This window comes from Prionailurus viverrinus, chromosome A1 (assembly GCF_022837055.1).
Source record: "Prionailurus viverrinus isolate Anna chromosome A1, UM_Priviv_1.0, whole genome shotgun sequence".
Classification (NCBI taxonomy): Eukaryota; Metazoa; Chordata; class Mammalia; order Carnivora; family Felidae; genus Prionailurus; species Prionailurus viverrinus.
The window spans coordinates 126933172-126946102 of NC_062561.1; positions in this window are offsets into that span (position 1 = coordinate 126933172).

The window sequence follows — 12931 nt, forward strand, 5'->3', positions numbered from 1 at the left end:
ATCAGCCTATTATTACCACTGTGTATTTAACTGAAGGAGGATGTTTAATATCTAAAAACACTGCATCGTAGAAAAAGCATCATTTATTTTGGATATTAGCATTTCCTCCCCCCAATTTTTTACTGATACTTAAATCATTTCATTTTATCATTATCCTACTGGTCAAAACAACTACTCTCACTTTGCCTCACATTCCAGAAATAATAAAGAGGAGTACAAAAGGTAAAGTCATTACCAAGAATAAATCTGTTGTTCAGTCCCAAAAAGAAAAAATGTATGGTTGCTCATTTCCACCACAATGACGCATAGCTTGTACCTCGCTGAGGGTCCAAAAAAAAAAAAATGGAGCCAAGCAGCTCCTCTGAAATAATATAGAAAACACTCAAGCAATGATAGCAATTTGAACTTTGGGGAGTGGTAGAAAACCATGGAGGCAGGAAGAAATAAAAGGAACAGATGTCACAGAAATGAACAATAGGGAAAGGCAAGAGGACAGATAGTGGCAGCTAAATACAAATTGGCAAAGCCCAACAAAGACCCCTCTGAACAGGCTCTATCGTTGAAAGGTCTACTTTTGTAGATATTACTTTTGTAGATGGAGAAGTAATACAATGACTATAACCCATTTGATCAGCTTAAGTCACCCTATGTATAGCTTATTAGTATTGAGTAAGCTACCATGGGAAGTTCTGAGAGGTCTGGCTGCCTCGTGATTCTGGACTGATAAGGGTGGGAGACATTCAGTATTTCTACCAGCCCAGAAGAAAGGGACAATAGAGACATACTTGAGCAAAAACACATGATGTTATTCCCGTGCCTGCAACCTTTTCCTTGATTCTCATGCCACTTAGAATAAGACCCAAATAAAACAGGTCGGTCTACCTGGCCAAGATCAGAAATGAGACAGTCTATTGTAGAAAGGCATCTCTAGAGAGACAAGAAAGAAAGAGAATGTGGAAACAATTGCCTTTGACAAGCCTACTTCTAACTGATTTTCAGCCCAGCAATGTGGTATTGGAGAATTGTTAAAATAAGGGTACTTACTGTATCAAAACTAAAGTATTAAAATGATTAGCCCACTATTTGATTTAATTTTATAATATTTATTCATCAGGATTCTCAAAGAAGAATGAAAATTTGCAAGCACATGCTTCTACTAACAGCTCCCAGATTTTGTCATTATATCAGAAATGTATTCCTGCCAACAGTGTAATACATTTCCATTTCTTTTTTTAATTTAGCCTTTTGAATTTATACATATTTTTTCACAGGGTACTGACAAGGAATGTTGGCAGAATAGAGAATCCAGCTCCTGTTTATTTATTTCCTCATTTTATAAAGTATCAGAGAGTGCTTCTCTCAAGTCCTTAAAGCCTGAGGCAGAGGAAGAGATTTTCTATCCCCTTGACCTTCTCATACAGCTTTTGAGTATTGAGACCCACTTAGCAGGAGGGAGATTATTTTCTCATGCTGAGTTTCACAAACACTGGGGGACTCCTCTACTTCCTCCTGGATCCACATCAAACCCTAGTGAAGCCTTTTCCAAGCTGTAAACATTTGCCATACAGCATTAGCATGCCACACATGACCTGAAACACTGCTCCCCACAAAAGCAGAGGCAGGAAGGAAGGTTCACATTTGTGATTCATAAAGGGCCACAGAATAGTCTCAACTTCTCTGGGACATTTTTTTTTTCCTTCTGAAATCTACCCTAACTCCATAGACTCTATATTCTGTCATGAGCCAACAGAAGTAAATGCATGACATGATGAAGGCTGAATCGAAAAGGAAGCCTCCCACACTTGTTCACTATTGGTGGGAGAATAAACTGATATATCTTTTCTTGAGGGCAATTTTGTAACTTACATCCAAAGCCCTTAAAAATAGCATATATTAACCAGAGAGTCTCACTTCCGGAAATATATCCTAAGGAGATAATCAGACAGTTGAAAGATGGGCCTTTTAGGACATTCACTCCAAGGTTATTTATAAAAACAAAATAGAAACAGTCAAGTGAATGCAATGCCCAACAATTAACACTTCTTAAATTCATGGTACTCCTGCAAAGGATATACATTTGTAGCCAAGTAAACACTTGATGCAGATCTATTTTTACTGTCATGTAAAGATGCTCATAACATACCATCATATTTTAAAAATTATTAAATAGTGGGGAGCCTGAGTGGCTCAATTTGTTAAGCAACCGGCTTCCACTCAGGTCACACAATGTGGCAGTTCATGGGTTCGAGCCCCACATCAGGGTCTGTGCTGACAGCTTGGAGCCTAGAGCCTGCTTCCCATTCTGTGTCTCCCTCTCTCTCTGCCCCTCCCCCACTCATGCTTTGTCTCTCTCAAAAATAAATGAACATTAAAATTTTTTTGAATTATTAGATAGAAATAATAGTTTGTTGCCATTAAAGATTTTAAATTATGTAAACATAATGTAATTGCACAGAAAAACCTGAAAAAGGCAAGATGTAACAAAATGTTATGTGTACCAAAATATGGTTATTATTAGGCCCTAGGATCATGAATTTTTGTTTTTTCTTAATTTTTATAACAGAAATATTTATGTCCTGTGATGAGAAAAGTGATATCTATTTCTGTTTTGAAGAAAAATAACTGGGAGAAAAATAGGAGTGATTGCTTTTTCTGATTCACAATGACAGGCAGTCCCGTTCTTAGCCACTGAGACACAGATAAATCATCAGATTCTGTTACTTCCTGTCAATAAGATGGCTCTGGGAAGCCTTCAGAAAGGTTAGGCCACAAGCAAAAAGGCCCAAGTGATATGAAGTTGGAAAAAAATCTGGATTAGTGAGTGGCTCCTTAGGGGTTTGAAGCATTTATGCCTGTTCCAAAAGCTGTTGCTTAGAGCCAGTGGTCATTAGCGTGTGGAGTGGCATGGGGGTAGCGAACTTCCTGGGTGCATGAATGGCATGTTAGAGGGCTTCAGAGGCAGGCTGGGCACTGGTGAGCCATCACACCCTCATAGGCATGCGCTTTTCCTTACAGATCCTTAAGCTCCTTCCCATGGGACTTCCCAGCCTTCACACTATACATACACACAAGCGCACTCATAGAATTTCAGTTGTCAATTGTGTCTAATACTAAAGGGAGGTGATAATGACTCTTTCTCTGTGTCTATTTTAGAAATGGGATTATGAAACAGACTGATAACTTTTTTTTGCATAAAAACCCTTTGTATGTATCAAAAAGGATGAGTGACCATTTCATAGCCACTTAATCAAATATAAGGTTAAAATAAGTAGGTGTTTAGCTATTTGACTTACTTTGATGTATTTTATCCTAACATTGCTTCAGAGGTAACTGTGTAAAACTTTAAGGAGGAAAATTAGGAATATTCATATAAAAGCAATTAATTACCTTTCAAGGCCTTTGAGGAGGCATCCCATAAAGTCCACTCCAGTCATTTCATAAGAGTCAAATTCAACTTAGAAATATCTATCTCAGTTTTTCTCTTCTGAAAGTAAAGTTTATGAAATATATGTCTGTTCCAAAAAAATTAACTTGGCAGCTTTTTTTTTGCCTTCAGAGATATAAAACTTAACATTCTTAGGTATAGCAAGTATTTTTATAGCATTGTATAGTTTAGGATTAAATAAGACTTCTCATTCCTCCCTCTTACCACATACCCTAAAACCAATATAAGGTTGAAACATGAAAATGCCAATATTTGGCTAAAGCAACTGGGAAAATCATAACTTTATGGCAGAATCAGTCAGTGTTTATGTTTATAAATATCTTTGAAGGGACGTATAACATAGCCAAGATTACTTTTGGTTAGAATAATATACTTTATACTACATTTATAACCTGTGTTTTTAACCACTTCAATACCCTCAAAGGATATAGTCTAGCCTCAGTCGCAAGTGTGAGTATTTTGGGGGAGGGGGTGAGAGTAAGGACATGGCTGGTCCTATAATTGAGATGATTTCTATATCAGGTAGAAGGCAGAGAAACACCTCCTATTACAGGAAAGAGATTTGCATGTGACTTTACATCCACAACTGGAATTTCAGAAAAACATTCATTTTGCCTACAAGAGTAAACAGAACCATGCCTAGGGAAGTGTGACCTGAGCAAAATTCCACAGTGAGGTTCTCAGAGCCTTTCCTTGCATGGGTGGTAACAACATTCTCCCTCTACCTTTTCACTTTTTCCCGGACACACACGTACCCACATATCCATGTGTCACAGAGCAGTAGAATGGGGCTTCACACAATCCATCAGTTATAGTTCTGAATAAGAAGAAATAATTAGGTTGTGACAATAGTCTCCTCATCAACAGGCATTCTTTACAGTAAAGCTTGTTACCAGTCTGTATATTCTGTACTGTAACTATATATTTGGTACTGTATCTATAAGTCACTGTGTTATCCCTGTCTGAAATGAGATTGCAGAGTGACTCACAGATAACTGAATATATTAAGTTGAGTGAAATAATGTCACTGGAACCAAGAAACTGGACAGGAGACCAGCTTTCAGCTTCAAGTCCCTAGTTCTTCAATCTTTCATTGTTTTGTTTTCATTTTTGTTTTTTGTTTTGTTTTGTTTTGTTTTACAAAGTGTTTAACATTATCCTAATGTCAGGTTTTCCTGGAGTTCAGGAAGAGTCTGGTTCAATTCTCAAGCACTTCGGGTCAATGCTGGACAAGGAACCCAGCCGCAATGGCTGCGGCTTCTATGTATCTTTAGGAATAAAAGATAAGCCCCTTATTGTGTGGTTCATCTTCTGCTTGGGTGCAGAAGGCAGGTGATCCAGGCCCTGCTGTGACAGAGTATGCTAGGCCCCAGGTGACAGACTTCTCACCATTTCCAGGAACAAATCTGTTGGTGAGACTTGGGGATCCTGCTGAATTCAGTGCAGCTACCCTTGGGGAGCAAATATCACCAGAACTGTACCTCAGAACTTTACATAGATGCTCCTTCAAGTAGGGCAGAAGGACTTCCTGTTTCTTTTTCTTCTCTTTACAGGAGGACTTTTTATCACATGGATAAAAGAGGAAACATCAAAAGTCTCCAGGTCACTTTGCCATTGTACAAATCTCAAAATTTCACAAGCCTACCCTCGTCATTTATGGAAAATTTGGGAGAAAAGGTAACATTCACAGTATATTGCTCAAAAATGTTCTCTTACTATCTGCTCATGTATTTGCCCTTGCTCGAAATCCTACATTACTTTCCCATCACATTCAAACTCCTTACTGTGACCAAACTTGTTCCTGTTCTGGGATTTGGGTCCTTGCTGTGGGTCCCTCTGCTTAGAGCTTTATAGGCTGCCCTTGCACATGCATTGCTTCCTGAGTCTAATCAAGTTTGCTTAGATGTCTCCTCTTCTTCACAAAGTCCTTCTATGACTACCTGACCACCATGACCCATCAATTTTTCCCCTTTTACTTTGTTTCTTGCTAGCTTAAACGTTGTTCATTGTATTTATTTGATGTTTGGTCTTTGTTCTCTGCCCTGAAATGTGAACTCCACGAGGGTAGATTCTTTGCCTCTTTTGCTCATTACCTGTATCAACATTGCCTGGAAGAGTACCTGGAATATAATCAGCGCTACTCAACAAATATGTGCTGAGTGAATGGTGAATATCTATAGCCCATAGTTAGGTACATGAATATGTGACTTTGCTATATTCAGAAAAAATTAAGTGGTTGTTCTTAGTTCTCTTAGACTTTATGGACAAATGACAGTATTTCTAATATTATCTGAACAGTGAACACTGAATGGTGAATTAGCTAGTGCTTAGATTTCCAATGTACTTTTTACCACCAAGAGGAGGTCAGAATGTGCTCAGTTTAAGAGTAGCTATAGTTTGGTTCTACTACTAGAATAATAATTAACTGAAAATTTCACAGGAATATTCTAATTGAATAGAAACCTTTATTAATTTCAAACTGATGAAAATTATTCTAGTCTATTGTACATTTGAAAGATTAATGATTTGGGAATCTAAAGCTGTGGGTTCTGACCTGGTTCAGGAGGAACTTAAACAATGCATTGGACCACTGCATGTCTCATGTCTATAAAATAGGACATACAACTAAATGATCTATAAGATGTTGAGGGAATATGTGGAATTTGGTAGAAAATCTCCTCATTCTCAGACAATGCAGGACGTGTCTCAGACTTCAGAGGCACTCGTAAATTCATCACTATGGTGTAGTTCTAGAAATTGGTCTGAATAAAATGCCAGTGATGAGAAATAATCCTCAGGACTTTTTTACTTTGCTTTAGTGAAGCTGTAATAGTTATCTTTTATTTTATGTCTCTCTCTATAAATTTCCATTAATTACTCTCATTTTAATGATGTGATCTAAATCAGTGGTTCTCAGCCAGTGGCTATTTTGGCTCCCAGTGGACATTTGACAATACCTGGGGACATTTTTGATTGTCACAACTTGGGGAGGGGAGTGGGGGTGCTCCTGGCATCTAGTAGGTAGAAGCCAGGGATGCTATTAACCAGCCCACAGTGCACAGCACAGCCTCACATCACAGCACATTACCCAGCCCACAATGTCAATGGTGCTGAGGCAGAGAGGCTGAACTAAATAAAAACACCTTGACCTGTGTATTCTTCCCATTTTGCACTTTTCCTACATGTAGAACATCAATTAAAATTTCAGGTACTTAAGGGATCCATTTAAATGAAAGTAAAAAATAATCTTGTAGAAATAAATAATCAATGAGGACCTAAAAGCAAATAAGTAAGCAAACAAAACAAAAAACTGTAAAATCTGGGTAAACTCTTTCAAGCCATTGATTGGAACATACATTATACAGATATTGTACAGTGACACAGATAAAATTCATCTGCTTTCCCAGCTAGCCTCTTAGTTCTTTCTCTAAAATGTCCCTTAACCATGTCTGTGTCATATCCTGAAAACTAACCTAAATTTTGGCATTCGTTGTTAGCAAATATTTAGTAAAGAATGGTAACTCCTGAGTTTTGAAAAACAGAGACCTCTCAGCAAACAACTCCAATGGAAACAACTGAAGAGCTAATTTTTATTGCTAATTAAACAATGATTTCCTGTATATCGTCAGCTATGTTCCCAGGACTAAATGAAATGTTCACAACCCCACTTTGCACGTGGTTATCTCTACTGGGCTAAGCCCGGGACTTCTCAGCAGTCCTTGCCCAACCTTTCTGCTTGTAGGCGTGCATTTCCTCGAACTTCCTCGTGCTTGTCCCCTGCTCTTGTGACATAAATTCATCTTTGTCAGTCTCAGCTGAAATATGCAAACCTCTTGCTGATGTCATCTGGGAAATAGATGACCTTGTGGCTAAATATATACTGCATGGCTTTGCAAACTGTCAATTTTCAGATTTAGGACTTCGTCTTTGGCACATTGGGCTGGTCAGTGTCACAATTTTAAAAGGAAATGTTTCCAGGACAACAGCCTTGCCTTCTGATGACCACATGATGTTGGCCATTTCAGTAAAGACTTGACTTGGTTTTGTGCATTTGAAAATTCACAAGTAACAAGCACAAAAGTCTGCCACTATTTTGCATCTTTTCAGAGCAGCTTTTCTCTTGTCTTTGTTTTAGGCATAGATATTATTTTAAGTAGGTTCAGTCTGATAGATGTTGACTTGATTGTCTTTTCTTCAGGAACATTCAGATTTGTGTGAAAATGTCAGCAAAAGTGTGTAAGTCAAACAGAACACATTTCTTAGTCATGTAGGAATACTTTCTAATGTTGGAATTAATGTCATATTTTTTCTTTTGTTCTTTTGCCTTAATTTTCCTGTTACTGTTTTCCATCTTAGTTCTACCCAAAACTTCTAAGCTTTTGAATTATTTTTTTTTACAGCAGGGAACATGGTAATATAGTCTCTCTAAAATGTCACAGACATTTAACATTTATTTGGTGTTAAAATGTATTGAAATGTAATGATGGTCAAAACTGAACCCTATTAATTTAAAGAGGAAACTTTACTGATAAAATGAAGATTGAAGAAATAGATTGAGAATATGAGAATTTACTGACAACCAAGAATTAGCACAGCACTGAGAAGGGTACTTGTGTTTAAAAGGGGATGAGACAACTTGATATTAATATGTCAACTATGTTAGAAGTTAAAAGAGGTTAGGACACCCTGGTATGCTCCCTTGGTAATATTTTTTTAATCAAAGAATTCCTACTGGATATCTATGTTGCACTAAACAGTATGCCAATCACTGCAGATAGACAAAGGAATCAGGCATCTTCCCTACCTTCTGTGGTTCTCAAGGTAGACCTTCAACATGCAGGTGCCTGAGGACTAGAGGTGATAAGACAAAGCATGTATTGAGTTTGTTATGATCAAAGAAGCTGTAGGTTTTTCTCCTGGACAGTTAAATGCTAGAGAAGTGTGACTAGGAAGTAGTGACATATGGAAATAAATGAAATAGGAAGTATGGAAATATAGAGAAGGTCATTTTGTGTACCAAAAAAAGGTATATAATATATGCATATTAATTATAACTATGAAAAATATTTTTAAGCCTATGCACAGAGTTCTGATATTTACTTGGTCTTTTTTTTTTTTGCTTGTAAAGTTGCCTGAATTTGTTAGATTTTAATTACTAGTGAGAAAGAAAGCCACTTGTATTCCCTGTAATCATTTTTTAGTCCTTAAAATAATCCTGTCTTACATATAATGTATTCTATGGTGGAGAGGAAACAGAACTTTTTGAGAGGGACCATGCTCTGAGCTTTATACATTTATGTCAACTCATTCAATCCTTCCTTCAATTCTGTGATTAAAAAAATAGTTATAGAAATAAGGAAACTGAAGCAGAGAAGGATTATGTAATATACGCAAGAAAGAGGAGTCGGATGGACTCTGAAGGCTACTTCCTCCACATGTGCTCATTTCTTAGAAAATGAAAACATCCAGAAAAATAAGGAAATTATATTTTAGCAATATTACAGTTCAAATTTTCAAAGTCTATTGTATGCCTAATAAACTGCTGGATATTTAACTGTATGTTTTTGGTTCTGTTTCTCATCTCACTTTCTTGCTCTGTAAAGTGAAGAGGTTGTAGAGGGGACTAGGGCTGAGATTCTATGCCTTTATGGTTTAGGGTGGTATATTATTCAGAACTGTCAACACTATCCATCTCAGAAGCAAATGCCATCGTGCCAGATATCAGAAATTTAACAATCCCTCAAGAAAATCTGCTCCAAATCACTTGGAGGTGGGATGGTGGATAATTAAATTAAATGGAGAGAGGCATTTAAAATATTTTACTTCCTCTTAACGTTGGTGACACACTCATTTGACTTCTCTTAGTTTGTGCATGTATAATATGCAAAAGCAAAATAAACACAAGTAAAAATAAAGCCACTGGCTACTGCACTGGGTTTTGGGTTTTTTTTGTTGTTGTTTTTCAAATTTTATGTTTGGCATTGTAAATCTGACTCATTTAACATAAGGATTAGCTTTCCTAAGATGAAATTTTATGAATGATAATTTTTAAGGATCCAGAAAGTATTTTTCTGTATATGTCATTATGTCACTAGCTACATTTAGTTCCACAGGATTTACTGAGCACTTTGATGAGCTCTGTGCATGTGATCTTCACATTATTTGCCATAGGGCCATAAGTGCAAATAACCTATACTATAATTTCTTTAATATTTTTAGTTAATGTTGACTTGGAGTTTTAACAGAAATAAATTGATTTGGAAAGAAAAGTTGATAAATGCTGATTGCTTGCCATAACTGCAAACTAAAAGTAGCGGCAAAATACATCACTCTTTTTTTTTTTTTAATATCTGCTACCTAAATATGTGCTGCGTAAAGCTGTATCAAATTCCCAAATTCCACCACCAGCGCTGTGCCTGAAACATTTGCATACTAGGATTCTGGGAACAAGTTCTTCTCAACATGGGTAATCAAATTGGCTCTTACCACAATGCCTCTGCCACTTGTTCTCACTATGCACTCAACAAATAGGCATTTTTTTAAAGACTATAAAACAGATGATTTCTCAGGACAAATAAATTGGTTATAACCTTACACATGTCACGGCAACTTTATTTATTTGATTTATTTAGGGTTCTGGTAAATAAATCAAAAGTAAATCCAGAAAGGCATCCACGAAAAATTGGCCTTGAGCTAAATTATAAACCTAGCAAGCGGCCTTTGTAAGCCCCCATTTCAAGCACCTGTTCTATTGTTGCCACCCTAATTCTCAACTCAGGTCATGTTTTTCCTTTCGTGTGTCCTCCCTCCTCGCTTGACCTTCTCTGGATCCTTTTTGCTTTTCATGGCCTTCAGGAAAGAATTTGAAACTCATTCACACTAAACTGATAAGAGCTTAAAGGTTTGTGTCTCCCATGGATCACTGCCTTCTGCCTTCAAGAAAGAAGAAAGTCAGCAGTATGCTTGGATTTGCATCCGGCCTCCCTCACAATCCTCTCTCCACACTATCATCCCAAGACACTTAACAGCTACGTGATGCTGAGCAAGTTGTATCACTTCTCTAAGCTTGTTTCCTTATTGGCAAAGAACGAATGATATTTCCTTCCTCATAGATTTGTTATGAGACTTTAATGAGGTAATGTAAAGTGCTTAACATAGTGCCTGGCTCACAGTGTGAACTTCCTCAACAATAACTGCTATTATTCTTATACAGCGGTTTCCACCAAAGAGGAAACTTTGGCCCTACCCCTGAGTAAAATTCAAAACATTCTGTAAGCTATAGGTAGAGCCTGATAGCATTATACTGTTAGCAAGTGTTTGTTTACAACTAGCTTTGTAATTTGTCAATTTATTACTCTCTTTCCTGAAAAAAAGTGATATGATTAATAGAAATGATTCAACAATGTTGGGAGAGTACTAATTAGAAGGAAAACACTTTGAATCTGTTTTACTCAAACAGCAAAGTCACGATAACAAGTTTTGATAAACAAAGAGCTATCCTTCTCCCACCTCTAAGCACTTCTGCCCAACATCAGTCTTAAAGTTTGACTAGGAAAAATGCCTTGCTTTCTCTTCTGCTCTCCTATAAGTGCTGAGCCCACCTTTCCAATTATTTTTATTATAATACATGTAATTACAATGGTTATTTTGGCAGATGTGGCTGACCTAAAAGCTTTGTTCTTTCTCTGCTTAAGCTATGGGAATGCAACCCTGAAAATCTGGAAAACTTGGAAGAGTTCAGCTTTGTAAGTTCCTTGAACAGGAATGGAGAAAAAGGTTGTGATCAGCACATGATGTGCATTATTTCCTGAATGAGAAGGTTTTTATTTGGATTCCTTCCATAGGGTTCTGTTCCAGGGTTATCAACTGAGAAAATCATCTCCAACTGTTTTTGTTCTTGTTTGGAGGGATTCTCCACCCCCGTGCCCCAGCTAACTCTTTTGAAAGCACCTGCTTGGTGACATGGGGAGAAGGTCATGAGAGAGTCAGCAGTGTGGCAGCCATTTCCTGAGCCATCCTGATCTTATCCTAGAAGATGGATCACATTCTCTAGATGAACTTGTTATAAATAGCAGTTATCAGGAGCTAATGGTACTAAGAATACTTATCAGACACAGCATAGGATTGACAGTTTTGATCTGTCCTATTGGCTCTGTCTAAAAGCTGATTTCTATCTTGGACATGGATGGATTTGAATACTATTGCACACCCGTACCTCCAACTCTAGTCTATCTTTTGCCTCCCCAACCCGCTAAGATTCTTTTAAGTTTGACTTTCTGTACTTTGTATTGCAGAAAACAATAGATAAATAGGTTTTGTATTTTATTTAATACAATTTTTCAAATTATACTCAACGTTATTTGATATAGTACCCAAATTATGTGCATCCTTCATTGTCTGGCTACACCTGTTAGAGATTCACTGGCTCAGAGGTTTTAGACTGGCCTCAAGGGTATGATTCTTTCATTCTATAGGTCAAAAGACCAAGTTTGTTTAAGAGAACTATTTCCATCCCAGATTTAGCATAAAAGGATCTGAATATTCGGGATGAAAAATAAACCTGTATGCAGCTTTCTGTGGTCATCATAACATTTCCTGTCAATGCAAAGGACCACCAGCCATCACAGATTCATGACCAACCACAGAAGAATCAGCATAGACTAGAAGTTTCTATCTGAAACATCCACTAGGTATTAGCTTCCAGAAAATGTTAAAAGATTGCTTTTAAAGTAGTATTTGATAATGTAGACATGATATTTTCTTCCTTCAGTTTTGTGCCTCAAGAACATCTCTAATGTTTAGCTCATAGAAGTATTAGAATTTTGCAGGAATTAGAGAAGGTATGGCTAAATCTTATTTGACAAGAATATTTGAACACATACCATGTGCTATGTAGTGTTCAAAAGAGCAAAATGTCTTCCTTTTTTAGAGGTTCAGTGTAGTGGAGAACTTCTTTACTAAAGAAAATAATAATGGACCAAGAAGAATCCTGAGGTCCTTACTGATATTTTTAAAAGTAAAATAATTGCTGTGTGGTTATAGAAACCTTTTATTTTATATTTTATTTTATTATATAGACACCTGTTTTTTTTTAACACTTACTTATTTTTGAGAGACAGAGGCAGAGTGCAAGTGGGGGAGGGGCAGAGAGAGAGGGAGACACAGAATCTGAAGCAGACTCCAAGCTCTGAGCTGTCAGCACAGAGCCCGACGTGGGACTCTAACCCACGAGTGGTGAGATTATGACCTGAGCCTAAGTTGGACTCTCAACTGACTGAGCCACCCAGGTGCCCTGGAACCTTTCATTTTATTGGCAATAGATATAAATTTACTAGAATGAGCTTCATTTATATTAAAATCCTATTAGAACTTTAGTACCTGGAAAATATCTCTGAGCCTTAGTTTCATCATCTAAAAATAAGGTGTTAGATGAACTCCGAGCTTCCTTCCAGCTCTGTTATTCTAGATCCATCCTTGTGTATTTCT